The 20,084-nt window shown below is 37.6% G+C and overlaps 1 protein-coding gene across 3 annotated transcripts in view; it reads left to right on the top strand.

Annotated features, from left to right (window-relative positions):
- The window catches only part of DSCAM (DS cell adhesion molecule), a 435,274-nt gene that overhangs the window by 216,558 nt on the left and 198,632 nt on the right, over positions 1–20,084 (top strand). The window lies entirely within an intron of this gene.

Genomic DNA, 20,084 nt, shown 5'->3' with positions numbered 1-20,084 from the left:
ATATTCATTATAATCCTCCTTGTACATACACCTCACAGTATAATCTTCATGTGAAGATCTTATACTTATTTGCAAGAAGTACCAGATGGTTTAATTTTCTGTTTTCAGTGAGCATCACTGTTAACTTACTGCAAATAAATGCAAGAACTATGTCAAATTAGACATTCAATTTTTCTGTTAGAAAGTGAAACTCTTCAACCAAGTTCCAAAAGGGTTTTGTCCTTGTAATTCCTTGCACAGAACTGGAAAGGGGAAAAAAAAGCCTCACAAGAAAAAGAAAATTGATCTTTTGTTTTATTCCCAGCTGTGAAACCTTCCATGGTCAGAAACTCAGTTGAAATGGGGACATAAAAGCAAAAACTAACTGTGGCTTCCATTAGAATTTAGGAAAAGAATGACGTGGGTCATCAGTTCCATGAACATAACGACAGAATACTGAAGAGTTCACAGAACATCTATTCTTAATCCCCCCAAAAAAAACCACAAAACAAAAAGCACTCCCTAAAATGATCTTAAAACTTCTGGTATACAGAATCTAAAATTACTTCCCCCCCGAAAAAAAAAAAAAAAAAAAAACAAAACCACAAAAAAAAACCCCAAAACCCAACCCAAAACAGTATGACACAATGAAGAGGAGGGATGAAAAAGTGATAGCCTACAACCCTCCAGTGGCAGGATGGCACTCTCATAAAAAACTTCCAAGTGATGCAGAGAAAAGTAAAAAGCCCAGAGGACCTTGCCAGTCTAGTTGGTATTATAATTCTTTATTGTTCCCAAACTAGGAGACTGTCTTTAATCCTGAGCATGCAAACAACAGATGCTAACTAAGCACTTTAGGTTTTTCTAAGCCTTTCCCCTTAGAATGTTGTTTTCTGCCCATCACCTTGCTGCAAAGGGAAGCAACCTACTCTGTGCTCAGAAGACACTAGATACATCAAAGAGGAGTCTGGGGGAAGAAATCTTCCTGGACCCTACAATTAATGATCAGAAGATCTGAATCATAGGATCAACAAAATCTGATACAATATGTGCTGAGAAACATTGACAAATACCATTTTTTTGCCTGAATTTAATGCCCAAAGCTTTACTTCAGAAGCTTTCTGAACTCCCAGATCATGTTACACAGTCACTTCCATCTCTGTCTCAGGCTCCGTCTTGAAACAAGTAGATTTCCCTACTGCTCTGTTTGGGATGCTCTCCATCTTCTCCCAATCTTCTCCTAATCTTCTCCAAATGTCTAGACTAAGTTTTATTAATGGATAATTCAAAGCCATGAAATCTCATTCCAGTAATGCTCTTTAAATTGAATAATTCTTCTCTCTCTTTCCCTGGTATATACACCCAAGCGTATTTATTTTGTTATTTACAGTAATATTATTATTGACACATTTATTACTACCTTTATTTTAGTAGCATAAATAAATCAACTTTTTAAAGTCCTCTCTAAAAGAATAGGTTCTCTCTTTCTGTAAGCATTTATATAGCTGATTTTTGCAATCGTATTTGATATGTCCTTTCTGAACAAAACCAACCTGGATTACAGATGATATACTAAATGAGCTCTTGCCTGCATCTTATTTAGTGGTACTACTGCTTCTCTGTGTCCACCAAAACTCCTTACCTGTTTAATCTTAGAATGCTATTAGGTGCTTTCATGGCTATGTCTTACTGGTAACTCATAGTTGTCCTATCATCCATTAATAAATCCATATCCCTCTCTTTCTCCATCCCTTTAAACTGATGGACCTCTACCTTGTTTCAAAAAAAAAAAAGAAAAAAGGTAATTATATAGTTAGTAACCTGCTCCACATTCAGCTTTCTCTTTGTTTTCCTGAGTAATGCTCTTGTCCTCCTCAAATTGAACGGAAAAATAACGCTGCTCTTAAAACCAAGGGGAAGGAACACAGACAAGGTGGAGGAGGGTGGTTCATGGAATGTATTCTCCTGTCAGCCTTTGTAAGTAAATTTGAGAAAGACAGTAGCACACTTATGCCTCCCCTTTGGGATTATGACATTTTTATAAAGTGGATACTATGGGCACAAGATTGCAGTGTGCATACCTGGCATTGTTAATGAGAACTGATCCTGTTCCTGACTTCCCTAGATCTAATAGAAATTACTTCAAGCCCAAAGACTGCAGTTGAATGCCCACATGTTCAATTCTTAATTTCAGTCTAATTTTAATCTCTGGAAGCATTGAAAAATCCTGGGCTGGAAACTGTATTACCAAATATTTTCATTCTCAGGTTTGTTACACAATAACAAGGACGAAAAATAAATGAGTGATTTCATAGTTTCAAAATACAGCTTTCCCACACCCAGGGCCAATGCTTGGAATTAATATTCACAGAAAACATCAATGAAGTTTTCTGAGAAAAGAAATTAAGCACAAAGTATTTTTTTATTGTGTTTTTGCACATGTTCTTAAAGAGACATCTTGTGATCACTTCTCCACAAAAATGTGAAGTGGACCAATGGGAAAAAATGAGCAAAATATGACTTTTAAGGTACCATGAAAATGACCTTTAAGTTGAAAAATAGAAGAAAATCTATGCTTTCATAATTCTTAAAGAATGAGCAGTAGGAAATCATAAGTACCTCTACAAATTTTCTAACATAGTTTAGGTCCTAATCCAGGCTGAAAACAGAAATTACAGAAATTAGAAGTAAGGCTGAAGAAGATCTGGATCTAAAATCAACACAAATTTCTCACTCCCACCCTTCCAAGTCTCAGAAGAAATTTGGTTGATGGTTGGTTCACATTATGCTTGGATCAGGCTATCAGTAACTGTTGAGACTAATCCTTGTTCTGTGCGACCAAGTTTACCACTGTGTGCATTTTTGCTATATGCTCTATTCACTTCTTGAAAGGTGCTGCTGCTTTCAAGCCCCTGCCTCTTTATTTTAGCACAGGTTGTGCTGATATTCTTTTGTGAACGCAATACATTCAATCTGGTCAGGAACCCAGAAGTAATGATGAAGTTAGAGAAATGGTTGCTCATGCATTCTAGGAATTTCTTTTTAGCACAGAAGGGGACAGATGTGTCCAGCAATGTGCAGAGAGGTAATTCCATTATAAAATTTTGATTAATTCAAATTATAAACCAAAAGCAAGTGTCTTCAAATTATTTGCTGGCTTCACATAAGGAAGCGGATGCCTCCGGAGAAAGCCCCCTGTAATGGTGCCCCTAGTGCCTTCCAGGCACATAAGTAAAGGGGCCGGGCTGCTTAGGGGGAGATGATGTGGCCAGAGTTTCAGTTGCAGTTCACTCTAATTCTGTCACAGCAAAGTGTCTAATTCCTACACATCTGCAAATTCTCATAGGAAAGACAAATGTTCTGCTTTTTTTCTAAACAATCTTTTAAACTGTTTTGACCTTCCACGTTTCTGGCTGGAATTTACTGTAGAGTTCCTATACCTGTTTTGTAATTTCTGCATGAACTGTGGTATTTTTTGTGAATACCCTATTCTCAGTCAATTTAGTTTTCACTTTCTGATAGGGTATGCTGTTATGTCTTGACCTGCTAATTTAAAACTCTTCCCTCTCATCCTTCAGGGTGTTGTCATGTCTCTTTATAAGCTTCATTTTCATAACCTAAGCTCTTTGGCTCTTAAGACTACCACTGTAAAACTGGGATTCCAGCTCTTGAATCATTCTTGCAGCTCTTCCTTGAATCCTGCCAAATTTTCAACATTATCTCAGTGAAGAGAGATTTACTTTTCTCATAGTTCTTTTTTTCCAGGTGCTTTGATAGAAAATGTTTCCACAAACAGAGCAGAGAAAGCTGCATAGTTATGGAATCTTCAGGTCTATTTCTCTGAACTAAAATCTTAATTGTTTGCCACCTCTCTCTGGCAGGTAGTGGGACTTCACTGAATTCCGCCCCCCAGCTTCTTGTGTGTGAATGATTTTTCCCGTTGTTAACTTTAGTTCATATATTATACATCTCATCTATAATTTATCATAAAGAGGGACCTTCTATTATTTATCACCTGCATGAGGACATGCATGTGCACACATGCATATATGGGATACTTTCTTACATAAAACTAAAGATTAATGTATAAATATTTAACCAAGGTTATAGTCTAAGCAAGTATTGCTCCTAAAAGTTTGGAAAATACTTTTCTTCAGCAATTCTAATATGTACCACAGGGTACAGTCTGGTAAGAAACAGGTGATGCCTCTCCAAAGAATATTATTTTAAATGTGAGGAAGAATTAAGGTAATTTAAATTTTTATCATCTTATTAAAGGTATGTTCTACTTCCGTGTATTCCAGTTTCTTCTTCAAAACTAATTGTCTTTTAAGAGCTAGTATTGGCCTTAAACATGAGTCATATTTTAAAAAGAGACAGGGTTTTTTTTATAATTAAGCACTGGAGACTATTTCAATTCTGTACACTACGTGCTATGGCGCAGTGTTAAGCTGGGACTATAATACAGTGAGACAAATACAGGACTGTCCTGAACAACCGTATTGTCTTTCATATAAGTGGTGTCTGTTGTTTAGAAGAGAAGCTATCAAACAAGATTTAAAATATGCACTCCTCAGTCAGTCAGCCTTCCCATACACAGTAAAACTCTGTGAGAATTTTGTCTGAATAAGAAGACAGACAAGCCTGGGTCTTACAGAAAATATTTATTTTTCATCACTGAAAAAATCTCAGTTTCCCAAGGTACAGTGTAGCAAGTGTTTACCAGTTAACTATAGCAAATACTCATTCAAAACACAATTGGCATTTGACTACACATTCTCAGACCTTGGGCAGCCTAAAATAGCCATTTCTCCTTCTCATATTAAAAGATCTACATGAACTTTAGCAACCAGAAATTACTGGGTACCTACTTGTCCTGGTTTTGGCTGGGATAGAGTTAATTTTCTTCCTAGTAGCAGGCATAGTGCTGTGTTTTGGATTTAGTAGGAGAAGAACGTTGATAACACGCTGATGTTTTTAGTTGTTGCTGAGTACTGCTTATGCTAGTCAAGGACTTTTCAGCTTCCCATGCTCTGCCAGGTACACAAGAAACTGGGAGGGGGCACAGCCAGAATAGTTGATCCAAACTGACCAAAGGGCTATTCCATACCGTGTGATGTCATGCTCAGTATAGAAACTGGGGGGGGTTGGCTGGGGAGCAGCGATCACTGCTCGGGAACTGTCTGGGTATCGGTCGGCAGGTGGTGAGCAATTGCATTGTGCATCACTTGCTTTGTATATTATTATTATTATTGTTATTATATTGTTATTATCATCATTACTATTTTACTTTATTTCAATTATTAAACTGTTCTTATCTCAACCCAGGAGTGTTTCTCACTCTTACTCCTCCGATTCTCTCCCCCATCCCATCAGGGTAGGGGGAGTGAGCAAGGGGCTGTGTGGTGCTTAGTTGCTGGCTGGGGCTAAACCACGACACTACTATATCTGTCACCCAAGTATGGTGAATGGTGGTTAAACAAAGGTTTATTGTGCTACTGATACTTGAGTGTTGCTGATGCAGAAGAAGCAGCACCTGAGCTAAAAGATGCTATGTTGAAGTCATGCATTTTAACATATTAGGTCCCTAGAAAAAGTAAGTGCAGATTATGTTTGAAATGGTGTTAATCACGTAGCTTGCCTCTGCATGTTCAGGTATTTGCAGCTTCTGTTTAAATGGGAAATTATTCGAGGAAAAGTTAGCTAAAAAGTATCTCAGAAATTAAGTGAGAAAGCTTAGCTTTTCATTTAGCTTTTTTTTTTTTTTAAGGTAGGAAGAAATTAATTAGTGAATAGCTATTACCTTTGGTAATGCCACTTTCTTTCCCCACCCCTGGTTTTTTTGGTGGCTGCATTTGTACAGTAGAATTTACAAGTACTTTTTATAGAGACCAGGCAGGTTTGCAGGACAGAGTCCTAGCCACACAAGTGAAATAGGTCTCTCCTTTAACACCTATCATCTCATGGGTATACTCTGCAGACTATGCCACAGAAGAAGAGCTAGCCAGATAATAGGAAAAAAGTGCAGAAGAGTTTCAGCTTTAATATCTCATTTTGAAAGATTAGGTCAAAGCGAGTCAATGTAACAGGTTGGTCACACAATCAGATCACATCCAACCATTTACAATTAATTATTCAAGCCTTTCTTTGTGCTCTTGTCAATTTGAACAGAAGAGCTGTCAGCTGTTGAGTCTCTATTGAAGACCAGCCTTAGATCGTTATTATTGAACTGCTCCTTACTAGGCTCTGGGGCCAATGCTACTGTCAGAAAGAAAAAGAAATGAAACACAGTATATTGACTTTTGGATCTTTTGGATATTATTTATTTTATTTTTCTCCTATCCTCTGTGTTCTTTACAACGTGCTGTGCTTTGTACAATGCTCCCCTTGCTCTAGAAAGAATGTCAAGTCAGCAAGTCTCAATTTACAGGGATTGCATATATGTTCCACCTCTTTAAGGGAAATGCTCTAGGGAGGGAGATGCTGTGTCTTGACAGTGGACGTGGTATAGAATGCAAACCCTAGGGTCAGTGATATACTCTGCCTAAGAGAACTGGAGTGAAGAAAAATCAGCTTTCTCCTGGGAGATAAAGACTGTGAACTATGAAAGCAATAATGTTGACCCAAATAACAGTTGCTCAAGAGATTGAACCAATGCAGAATTTGCTTAGAATAAATGCCATACAGCTGTCAGATTTTGCTACATTAATTTTTTTTTATAAGATTCATTTATGACTGTTCACATCCCTAAGCCATTGGCTGCATAAAAGAGTATACCCAGATTAAAGTTGAATATCAAGAAAAGAGAAGAAAAATAGTTTTAGTTCAGAGCGTCTTCTTCATTAGTTTTTTGCTGTCTGGTTTTGAAAAATAGGGATAATTATTTTTAAATGTTCTTATCTAAGTGACACTAGCATTTTTTGAATGCTTACGTAAAATGTGAAGTCCCCAAAACTGCACTGTGTTTTCTCAGGAAAAAGAACTACATTGAAGCAAATTGGATGAATATCCTTACATTAGATGAATTTGTCCAAAAAAGAGTACTTTTAGACCTCATGCACTTAAAGCACTGTGTACAGAGAGTCACATCTCTTTTCAGGCAACTATGATGCACAAGTAAGAACAACAGACCACTGGTACATGACTTTAAATCCCTTTTAAGCCATGTTCCGATGGCTTAAATGAGACATACATATATGGGTCACAGGTTTCATAATGCTCCTCTACATAAACGTGTATTTTATCCCCATGTGCTAATCCTTTAAAGACAAATTCCATGCATGCAGTTGGCCATTGTTGCTCTACATCTACAGTTGTGCAAGGGGTCATGGATGTGTCTGACTTACACTGTGTAAGCTACAACAGTAGTACTACACTGATCATTGGTGCAAAGAGTGTACTTTAGATTCTGCACATCTTGGATGGACTGAACGTGCTGTACGTGTGTAGGCATTTCTGTCAGGTCAATCCTGTTTGGGCAACTTTATGCTGCATGCATTTTCTGGGAATGCAAGAAATGTCAATTATATGGATCTTCATGTATAAATGTTATTAGCATGGTCAAGGCCATCTGTGCTAATGCCATATGATGCTGACAAGCAAGGTCACTCTGTGACTCAACATGTTCTTTAATGGCCTGTGGAGACAAAGAGAGAATGCCTGCTCAGGAGGACTGCTTAGGGTCCAGGCAATGCCTGTCTCTGTCTGCTTTGACATTTTTATTTTGTTGGGTTTTTTTAATCTAATGCTATGCTTCTTCAAAAATAAGTTTTGGAAGTGGACAAAATGCTTTGTGTGACTTTCAGCCTAAAGTCTAATATTTAGAATATGAGTTTGCAGTAGTTTATTCTAACACACCTCTGTTTTCTTAACACTCATTTGAAAGATACAAGAAAACACATTATAGTGGCTCTTGTTGCTTAATAAATGGTGCCATGCAACCCTAAAATAGAGCTGTAAGAGTTAACAAAATAGATGCTTTTCATCATTTGTAGAACTAATTGTATCTTTAAGTACAGGAAAAACTCATGAAAAGCAGAAGAATGTTTAACATAGGCTTGCCTGAAACTTTAGTCTGGCAAAAGGCTATATTTTCAAAACAATTTATTTGGAGATCTTCATACAGAATGAGCAACAGTGCAAACAAAACAGGTACAGTGTGCTTGTGAACACTCTGACAGCTGAAATAGTGGAATAGTAGCAACATTTAGCTCGTACACAGAGCTTTACATATTCAAACTGTGTCCTCGTTGTGTACCTGCACAAAGGGTTGAATACTCTCTGGCAGGTCTTCAGGCACAGCATGTAAAATGAGGAGTAAGAAAGGATGTTTTTATGCTCAAAGGCCAGGACTGGGATACAGGATTCCTAAATCTGCCACAAGATAAGGTTAGGCAAATCAATTAGCTTTACTGTGACTCAATTTCCCAATCAAATAAAAATAGGCAAATGATGGAAATTACCTGAGAAATTTATTTGGACATATTTGCATAAGGGTCCTGATATCTAGACAGGCTTCCAAGTCACAATTCTCTGAGCAGTTCAGAGAAGGCAATAAAAAAACCCTAAAATACTTACATTTATTCTAAATGAATGATGCTTGTTGTGCTTGTAATGATATTTTTCTTTGTGCTGCCAGTCTAAGGAAAGTAATAGTAAAGAATCAAAGTAATCTTTATGAGAACGTCTGGAACTACACATCCTTCCTAGTTTTATCTCACATATATATTTGAAATTAAGTTGGATTGAAAAACCCCACAATCTTGAGTTGATGCTCAGCATAAATCAAGGTGTGAATTTAATCCATGCTGAAAAGTTGTATTTACTGAACCCTTTCTATTGTTAAAAAGTTAGTTTGCCAAAGATGTCAGCAAAGAGCCTAACTTAACAAAGCACAGAAAATAGACAACTTGATAACCGTATCTACTTACAGCATTATAATATAACTCACATTCAAAGTGTTTCTGATTATTGAAATGTTGTAAGAATTATAAAACTTTGTAACCCGCAAAAAGTGAGATCTGCATGCATGCTATGCTAAATCCCTGTATGCAGATGCAATACAGCTTGCAATCAGATTTTCAAGAATTGCTTGCAGTTATTTAAATTTAAAATCAGTGTGTGGGTTTTTTTCTTCAAGCGAAATTGATTAGACATGTGACTTACCTTGTATAATACCTAGTTGCTATTTTTCTAATATTCCTTTGTGGAGTAATTTCATTGGATCAGGGTCCGTAGGAGTTCTTTTGTTTCATTATACAGTATTGAACAGTCTTTACATACTTCTGCTCTTACTACTGTCATCCTGATACTCTCTCTCTTTTGTTTAAAACACTGCATCATCAATTGGCCTGATGCTATGCTGTATAGGAACTCAATGAAGGTTCTGTATGTTTCTATACCAAGGAAAATATGTATCAAGTCCTAAAAGATGGGACAAGCTTGTCAGGAGACTATTTTTAAAAGATAGTGCATGTATGAGTGGTAGTCAGAGCTGAAAGAAGTTAAAAACACAAAAGGTATGAAATGGAATTCTGTGCCTCACCTGTCTTGTGTGGAAGGGTAAACCAGTGACAGAAGTAGGTTCCCATCATATTCCACAGCTGGGTATGTTCAGAGTGGAAATCAGTGTGTATGGGAGAGGGCAAGTTTCTAGAGGAAAAGCAGTATGTAGCTAATGGTAGGGGCAATTTTAAAAAATATTTTGGTTTTTAAAGATCTGTTGAAAAGTGACTCCATAGACTTACCACTATCGTCTTGTTTAAAAAGATAGAAATGAATGTCATTAATTGCTTTTTCCTTCCTTTTAAAAATTATTCACTGAACACTGGACTCTGTCCCCAGGGGACTGGCCAAGAGTCTCCAGGGGAAATTATTTAATTTAGCTCTAATTCCTAATGGAGCTACTTCCTCCCACAGTGAATATTTTGAATATTTTTTTAACCAAACAACATTGGTTTAATTTTTCAAATTGAGCAAGGAAGAGAATAACTCCTTCCCAAGTCATTACCCTAAAACCAAATTAACCTGTTTAGGTTTCCCTAATTTTACATTCTCAGAATAAGTCATCAGGTGAAAATACTACATTAGAAGGTACTATATGAGGCTTTGTCTGTTAGTTACTGCATATACCTTAAATAAAAATCCTGAATACTCAGATATCTTGTGAATCTTTGAGTAGATTTTTTCATGAAGGGAAGCGGTTATTCTTCTAAATTTTTCATAAAACTTATCCTTCAGGTTGAGATGCTTCATTACCTTCACAGTTACCTGCAGAATAAATGTGGTTAAACTTGTGGGGCCACAGAGCTGCAGCTGCTCTAATTAATATAGCAGAATATAGATTATTTGCAGTTAGTCAAAATAATTCTGCTGCTGATGGCACTTGCAATTCTGTGTATGTGAGGCTGTGATTTATTCTGATCATATTGTCCATAACAGTACGTATTCTGCATATACAATGACTTCCAAGCTATAAACTATTAAGGTGCACACTTGATGATGCTGACATAAACCAACTGCTGTTCAGGCCAAAGGAGATGGAGGTTCTCCCTTTACTTAACAAGCTTGTGTTTAAATTTACATGCAGATAGAAGGAGAGATGGGTTATATTCCTTGATGTTCTAAAGAGGAAAGCATAAGTTTATCTGTGCTAAGCCACTGGTCAGCTGCAGGCTATTTATTTACTTGGGATGCACCAGCAAAAGCCTGAGACAAGAAATTTTAATCCTCTAGACAGCTCCATATATCATGGGTAAAGCCGAATCCTCTTTAATCAGAGCCCCTAAAACTAGCTAGTGATTTAAAATTGTCTGCTTTCTTTCTAGCTGAAATAATGAAAGCAGCTTCTACAGCAAAGTGTGCAAGGACCCAAATCATCTAAAACTGCGGTATTAAAGATTATGGCAGTTTTATTTAATATCCTGGAGGACTGACAGTTAACAACAGCAGGTAGAGAACTGTAGCTGCACATGCCTAATATATTCATAAAAGATTAAGAGGGTGAACAATGAAATATAAACATTATGTGATCAGTCACACTTACACTATCCAATCATAAAGTAGTAACAATTAACATAACCTAGTCTGTGTACACAAAAATACAACTTCTGCATCTATTTATGCTTTTAAAAAAAAGGGCATGTTTATTCCTCCTTTATAAATCTTGAATATTGCATACATAATATAAGTGGAATTGGTATGGACAATTGGCATGAAATACATTTTTGCAGTCCCAGAAACATGGAGAGGGCAATGAAATGTGTTCTGATTTGTGTAATTTGTCTAACAATCTGTTTTTCAGAATGGCCATTATCTTAGTATCCAAACTTATTCAGAAAATGATAGCACTGCACATATAATAGCACTAATACTCATATGTCTTTCCTTATTCTATGATTACAGAAACACAAATGAACTCATGTTACAGTTGAATTTAAAGCAGCTAAAACCATAAATACAGATACCACCAGCTTTTAGGACCTGTTTGATTTTTGAGCATTATGTTCAGGCCTCATCCTGTCTGAATGTGAACCCAACACGGCACCACAACTCTTGTTCCTATGGTAATGCTGTAATTGACTCAGCAAATAATCTCCCTCAGCTCAATTTACAAAGCCAAACGTGGAGCTTAGCTTCGTTTCCCCCACCCCCGTCTTTCTCCTTTTTGCTTTTTTTGCTTTCTTTTTTCTTTTTTCTTTCTCTTTGTTTCTTTCTTCCTTCCTCTCTCATTTTAATATTATTCACCTTATGGTTCTATATGCAAGAAATACGCAGGTTTGTCGTCTTAGCATAGTAATATTGCATCGAAAACATTAAGAGAAGTCTGGAACCTGTAGCTATGGCAAAATCTCAAGTTATAAGAGACAGTAAACCATTTTGGAATGGAGAAGTAAACACCACGGTATCTAGATTTCACTAAATCTGTTTTCTTTGGAGAGAAGCAGAAAGACATGGTTGGTCCCTAATATTCCTTAGTGATATAGGAGCCAAAATAATAGTAATTCTATGTTATCTGTTTTCCTCTTTAAGCTTTTCTACTTTCAAGCATCAAGTGGAAAATATTTCACGACCTTGCTCTTTTCCTCTCCTGGCATTTGAGAGAGACGGTGATGATGGTTGAATTGGACCTCCCACACTTTGAGCAGCTCTGACCTCCACTGGCCGAGGGGCAGGGTGACTGATCAGTAACAGATTTACTTGCATCCCCTGATTCAGACTGAGCTGCCACCAAATTAGATGTTTCCTGAGGAGGGACCTGACTGAGGTAGAGAAGGTGAGGCGTTGAAGAGTGATAGTGTAAGAAAAAAGATCTGTCTTAGTTTTGAGCTATCAGTTCTACACAAATTTTGCAAAGATAAGAATCCATCTATGTTACAACAGGAAACTTGTCAGGCCATAGGATTGGAAATGTTTATAAACATCCGTGACTCTTTGCAGAGAGATAACCTCGGTTATTTTTTACTGAACTCAAAACAGATTATGTGCCTGCATAAAATAGAAAACTACCTCATGTGAGGCTGCTGGCTTGTTTTATAAATTCTCAAATTTAATTCTGGGAAAACATACAAACAAACAAACAAAAACAGAAGGAAAAGGGAAAACTCTGGCTGCCCTGGAACGGAAGAAAACTTCAGACCTGAAAGCTCAGTCTTACAATAGACGTACACCTCTGTGAGCTTTGAGGAGCCTAGAACAATAGCTCAAATACGGCAGCAGCCTCCTTTGCCTCAGACAACTTCCTACAGCTTTTATGCTTATCTCTTTCCTTGTGTCAGGAAAAAATAGGAAGACCAAAGACCTTAATTCCTCATGAGTAGCATCATACTATGGTGACACCTGCGAAGCTTGGCCACTGAATTTTTTCTCCCAGACACTGAGTCATGCTCATGGTTGCCTCTCCAGTTATCAAAACAAAGACCAGACCATGTAATGAAAATATATATTTGCTTCTTCAACAGGCCTGCCTGAAGGGTGAAGGTAGTAACAAAAGGGATGGCTAATTTCACTGTAATTGATTAAAGAAGTTCATTGCCCCTGGGCTTTAGAACAGTGCTGTGGCTTCCCTCCTGCTCCCGTTCTCCTGGAAGTCAGCTGCAGGTTGTGTCCCAGACAGGGAGAGGGGCAGTAGGCAACGCACTCCAAAGGTGCAATTTATAGACCCTAGAGCTGAGGGAATATGAGGAGCTAAATAAATCAGTTTTATCCTCTGTAAGGTCTGCTAGCAGGGCCTGTGGGCTTGGCTACCTCCCTGGGGAGAGGCTGTGCTGCTCAGAGGAGCGTAGTCATGTTTTGACCATCTGCACCACCTACTGTGAGCAACACCCCAGGTGTCTCATGTAGGTTGAGTACATTATGTGAGAGGTGCTTGGAAAAGTGAAATCCTTACCTCCCTCTTTCCCTGCGCACCTCTTTCCTCATCTAATCTTTGGTTTGTGTATCAAAAGCATTTTCAGGACTGTGGCTTCAGGGCACAGTTTAAGCATGGCTGCTTCTAGCACATTTTCCATGCCCAGAGCAGCAGATTGTTTTGCTTTGAGAATGATGTTGTAGCAGTGCTATAAAACTGAGTTATAGGTTACTCTGGCTCTGTGGGGACGTTCCTCCCCTTGCTTGCACAGGTGATGCTAGAAACTTGCTTAGCAGAAGCAGTTCTATCCAGCGGAGGTGACAAGTATAGCTGATAAAAGTTTATTTGTTCTATATTATCATTTGGCACATGATTAGAACAGCCATCTGTTCTCTTAATGTCTATCAACCCAATTTAGATTGCAATAACATAATGCTGTTAGATGTGTTTCCAACAAAGTGAAAATCAAATATGATTTTTTAAACCATCTTGAGGATAACATTACCCCCATTTAAAGACTAACAGCATACTGGGGGAAAAAAGCATGATAAAAGAATAATTAATGTTACAGTTTTAAAATATTCTCATTTTCATACAAGAATATTATGCACTAATTTGATAGGAAAGTGTTCACATTTTCTTATGAATTATACATGAGAACAATTTCACATAGGAAACCTAAACAGAATTATTTTAACTTATTACTCAGCCCTGTAAAATTTTACTTTAATCTCTGATATTATACAGTCTAATGGAAAGCATTAAAAAACTTACATAAGAGCAATTTCATAATTGTTAATGTGACCTCTTTCTCACTTAGAGAAATGAACACACGATTTGCTAATGCAGCTCAACTTTAATGAAGTCACTAGGTTATTTAGGGCACTAGTCAGCAGATAGTAAAATGGGGGGTGTGTTTCTAAAATGTCATGGGATTTGGGGCCCTTAATTCAGGTTGGTCAAGCTTAGGTATGACCCAGTTTCCTCCCCCTCTTCCCCATTTGTTCTCTTCAGGGTCTTGCTACTTTGAAATCCGTATCTTCAAAAGAAGTGGTTTGGTAATCTCAGATGAAAACATAAAGTTTCAGTTAATGAATTAAACTTAAGGAAACACATGTCAATACAGTAGGCAAACTGTTCAAATGTTGGTGTAATGGCAAATGATGATATGGCTTGATGAGTTGTGTAGGGAAATTGGACTGTGTGATAGAGGTCTGATTTATCATAGAATCATAGAATGCTTTGGGTTGGAAGGGACCTTTAGAGGTCATCTAGCCCAACCCCCCTGCAGTGAGCAGGGACAGCTTTAACCAGATCAGGTTGCTCAGAGCCCCGTCCAACCTGACCTGCAATGTTGCCAGGGATGGGGCCTCCACTGCCTCTCTGGGCAACCTGTTCCAGTGCTTCGGCACCCTCATTGTAAAAAATTTCTTCCTTATATCCAGTCTAAATCTATTCTTCTTTAGTCTAAATCCATTACTTCTTGTGTTGTCACAATAGGCCTTGCTAAAAAGATCGTCCCCATCCTTCCTATAGTCCCCCTTTAAGTACTGAAAGGCGGCAATTTGATTTTAACATGTAGTTTTTCATACAGCCAATTCTAGTGTCAAGACAGACAGACAACAGGTTATATCTACAGAATGGGGGAAACCTATTCCCTAAATCTATGACTGAAAAGGAGATCACAATTTTCAATTAATAACTGAAGCTAGTTAGCATTGATAATAGGACTACTGTAATTCCTTGATGAATAAGTGGAAGAAAAACTTGTATAGAGAGAGTGGTGACGTTTTGCATTCACTATCACCAGAACCATTACTGAACTTATGTGCTTGATCCAGACTTGAGAAAGAACTTCAAAAATTTGTTAAGGTGTTGGGCAAAAGCTACAGGACTATTTCAAGATATGAATAATTCATAGTAAATGATTTAGGAAGTTCAATCTGTATAACTAATTAAGGCGAAAGATGGTTTAAGAGGTAATTTCCTCATGTTCTGTTAGCACTTAAATGAGCAGAAGATTACTGACTGCAGAAGAAATCTTTAATGAAAGCACAGTAAGATCCAATAGCTGGGGTCAAAGCCAGATAGACCACAAACAATACACTAATTTTCAAAAGTGAGAGTATTTTACCCAGGGGTATCTCATGCTCTCCACTTACATGAAATCTTTAATCATGACTAATGTCTTTTTATAAAAACTATAGCTTAACTTCCAGATATGGACTTGATGCAGGAGTTAATGGGTGAATCATGAAAGGTGACAATAAATGACTCTAACAGTCTTTCTAGTCCTTGGATCTATTTTTTTTTTTTTTCAGTCTCGCAGTGAGGCAAAGTTATATATTAATGACAGATGGGAAGTTAGAGAAAGAATTATGGGTCCTATTCCCTCTTTTTCCACTGACTTGTGTACATCGATCCACGTATCTTAGTAAGCTTCACTGTAAAACATTTAAATTTTAAATAGTAATATGTTACTATGCTTGCCCACCTCACTAAGGCAAAAGGTAGGGGTTCCTAACATCTTTTGAACTCTGAATGAAATACATACTACATATATTGGGCCAGGTTTTCAAAGGCACCAAGCATTGAAAGCAAAAAAGATGTAAGCTTTCAATGTCTCTGAAAATCAGATGCTGAAATTATTATAATCAAGTTTTCAAGGCATTAATACAAACACTACTGAGGAGGAATAATAAATGTGAATTATGAGCTATATTTTGACAGCGTTCTTTTTAATTGTTTTGAAGGAGGCTTCTCTGCCTTCCTCCCTTGAAACCTGCTGAAAGCCAAACAAACAAAAAGCTTCAGTTTATCTGAAAGGATGTTTCATTAAAATAAATCCTTATTTGGCATATTAGGTAGGTGAGTCAAAAAAATTAGACTTTGTTACAGCAAAGCAAGAGTGATTAAATGAAATGCACCTCAAGAAGAAAGCACTCCCCTAGATCAACAGGGCAATAAGAGCTTGTCGATCCCCATCCTGGTGCATTTCTAAACACTTTTTGAAGTACAGAAGGCAGAACACTCAACACTTTGGCTTTGTCACAGCTGACAGCCTGTCAGTTTTAATGAAAATGCTCTCCGTTTAGAAGATGACAGAAATTACATGCATTTCTCCTTTTATTTTTCTGTCATCTTTTCTGTCTTGCATTTTTACAGTAGAAGGAGGGGTTGGTTATTAAAGCATTACATAAGTACGCAAAATATATTAAGAGGAAGAGAGGAAAAGGAACAGCTTTAGCCCTGCAATTATACACAATGTATGTTGGTGAGAAATGTATACTGTGGGATAACATCTGATGTGTGGCAATAACTATTTACTTTTAGTTGCCTTTAAAGAGGATGAGGCAAAAGTCTCTAGATAATGTTTTAAATTAAGGTTGTTTTATACGACTGCCTGAGTAATTTCCAACAGGCAAATGATCTAAGCAGTGTTAGATAGCTCAAGTATGTTCATAACTTCTCTAGAAAATATAGCAAGGTAACACTGAACAATTACTTGGCTCTGCACAGCTTTCACAAACCTCTTTTATTTAGTGGCAGGCTTTTGATAAGTTTACCCACTCTCATTGACCCAGACGTATAACTGCATCTGAGGAAACTCTAGGACTGAGGAAGGCAGGCTTCACTTGCAAATATAAGTCAGTACTATGAGATCTGGAAATAGCCCCCAAATCTATATATATTCTTCTACCTGGCAGTAGCCACTCAACATGTTTCCCCAGTTGCAGTTCCAATGCAAGTATTAGCAGCAATAACGTGTATAAGGTAGAAATACTGAGGAAGTGAGCTTTTGGCGGTTTTAAGGGAAGCTCTTAATTTGATTTTCTAACTTAATTTCTGTGACAGTTGCTTCATGCTTATCCTAAGAAGTGAGACAAATTTAATTATTAATGATGGCCTGTACAGACCATATCTCAAAATTGTGCAGAGGATCTGAAAATAGTGAAAGCTTTAGAAAAGCATAGAGAAAGGAATTAATTTCTAAACTTTAGACACATTTGTATGGTCTTAAACTTCTGCATACTAGTAGTCTCCAATAGTGTGACTCTTTGTAGAAATGGAATTATGTATAGTTAGCAAAGGTGAAACTGGATCCCAGAAAAAGCAAGCTACATGAAGCCCTTGTACAAGGAACACATTTCTGCCTCTCAGCTGTTTAGGTTCCACTTGCTTAACACAAATGCACAGCACGTGCAGATTTACTGGAGCGACCAAAATGGTCACAAACATTCCATTAGCACCTTTTTATGTGTTCCTGGTCCTGTGACGTGATAGCAGCTGAGCAGCATCTCCACCAACATCTACACCGTGTAGTCTGGCAACAGAGTTACATCCCAGCTTGAAAAGTCTGATCTAAGTCTTGATCAGGCTGCAGAGGACATGTCTGCATGGTATACGCAGTGCTGGTTCAGCAGCCTGGCAGCCCTGCCAGCCAAGTGGCATTGCTGTGGGCAAGCACATGTCTGGACTGGCTGTGCTGTCTGAAATACAGAGCTGGTTAATGCTCACACAGCTGGAAACAGAAGCAAGAAGAGATTGCCTTTGCTGCATGCCCATCATTAACCCCAAGTAAAGTCCTTAAATGTGATTCCCATCTCCTGAAGCTGTCATTTTATGCTGCCTGCAGACTAAGGAAGACAAGTGTGCTTTAATTACCTGTAGTCCTTATAACATATTTCTTGGCAAAGGTAGGTTTGCTTTATGAATATTTCAGTAGTGCAGAATCTGCATGTGACACACAAGTAAAACTGCCCATGGTTTTCACACCAAAATTCTAAATAGCCTTCTAACCTAGAGTTAGGGGTAAAGGTAAACCTTGTTAAAGGGTACAGATGTTGAGTACCTATGTGATGAGGAGATAGGTTGGAACTGGACAAGTGTTTATGTCTAGAGTAATTGGGGACTGTGAAAGGAAAAGGAAGAAATACTCAGCACAGGACATCACATTATATCTAGGAGTTACAATGTGAGAATCAACTGGAAAAAAAAAAAAAAAAAGAAGTATTCTCTGACCAACAGGAAGTACTTCTTCTGCGTGAATCGCTATGAGCCTGCTTCCCTAAAGAGGTGGTAGGATTCCCCTTGCGGTGGCTTTCGAGCTGGACTGTATGACTGACAGCAGGTAAAGAACAACCCTGTGATTGTTAAGGGCGTTCACTAGGTGATTGCCTACACACTTGCAGACTATGCTTTCTGGTTGCTAGTAGGTAGCTGTTAGCTGCCTGGTATTTGTAGAAAACCTCGTTAGCATGTTTGGTCAAGCCAAGCTATTTTGTGACTAGCAAATAAATAACTTATTAGTAATTGAGAAGCTAAGTAAAACATATTTTATTGGTTTAACTTATTAACTGCCTATATCATTTCTTCCAAACATTACAACTAACATATTACAATATAAGATGCAAGATAGCTTTGCTTTTTTCATGTAACCTTTTCAATGCCATATTTCAGACAGCTGGCTGTGAAACTAAGATATTACCTACTCAGGTGCTTTTCCTATGACACAAAACAGTACATTTGTTTATAAGTTGAAACACAAGCCTTCTGTATGCAAGCAAATACATTTTCAGAGGCATATGAAGTCAATATGGCCTCTGTATAAGAAAGAACCTCCCTAGCATGCAAACCCCCTAGGCTGGAATATGGTGTTGCTCATGGCTGAGGAGGGTGCTCTTGCCATCCAGTCCTACCTCCTCTTTCACACCTTCCCTTGCCCAACTCTTCTCCTTCAGTAGCAAGCAAGTAGCTCTGTGTCTTCTATGCCTCCATTTTGGGGATTTATTTTGTTAATATACTTCTTAGTAATGGCACGTGTTATTTGAACAAACAAGGTACTTCAGAAGGACATGTGCAGTGTGGTTTATGCTCTGCCAAAATGGTGACCTGTCTGCTTCCATGCTTGTGCCTTGACTTTCAGGAGAAGAGGGTCAGCCAAGACAAGTCGCCAGTGTGGCTATAATTCAGTATGCATACAAGGATGAGAGAGTTGGGCTGATGTTGTTTTATTGAATATTCTCTTCTCTAAGGGACAGTCCTGTCCTGTGACATTAAACAGTTGTTAAAATTTTTTTTCTCATTTCTCTTAGATTGTGGTTTAAAAGGAGATTGCCCTCTGTAATGATACCATTTCCTTTCTGTCTTTTCTCTGCTGGATTGCTTTCCCACTGATGCATTTGTGAGCAAGCACCCTGACTACACTTAATTATTAAAAAGTCATTTCTCAAATAGAGCTCTGAAGAAAAGGAACTATTTCTTACCACATATTACTGAATATTAGTTCATAATGGGTTTCATCTTTGTGTATTCTCTCCCCTACTTTGGGAGCCAGGTGTATTTTATAATACATAGGTACAGATATGTATATTGTAAAAGCTACTACCTACTAGAGAAAAAATAGCAGACATAAAAGAGAAAAGATATCAACATTTTCTCCCGTTTAAAAGTTTTAGAAAAACATATATAACTTAGACTGAGGTATTTTTTAATTGGAAAACGTGGCCAGGTAAGGCCCAAATTTGCAATGCATTCTAACCACATAACTTCCGTTTCTTGTAATATGGGAAAAGCTTTAGAGTAAACATGTACCATGTAGACATTAGCTTTTTTGTGTCCTTGTTTTTACAACATGCGTTTGCAACAGAACAGAGGCAGCTGTGCAGGTGTCAAATGATCAAAACTGCACATGTGTACATATATACCATGATGATTTCCACATATTCTAGAGTTAGTAATAAAAAATACGTATTTG

Source organism: Pelecanus crispus, chromosome 1 (genome assembly GCF_030463565.1).
Source record: "Pelecanus crispus isolate bPelCri1 chromosome 1, bPelCri1.pri, whole genome shotgun sequence".
Taxonomy (NCBI): Eukaryota; Metazoa; Chordata; class Aves; order Pelecaniformes; family Pelecanidae; genus Pelecanus; species Pelecanus crispus.
The sequence above is the reverse complement of the archived record's forward strand: the minus strand, read 5'-3'. Positions and strand labels throughout refer to the sequence as shown.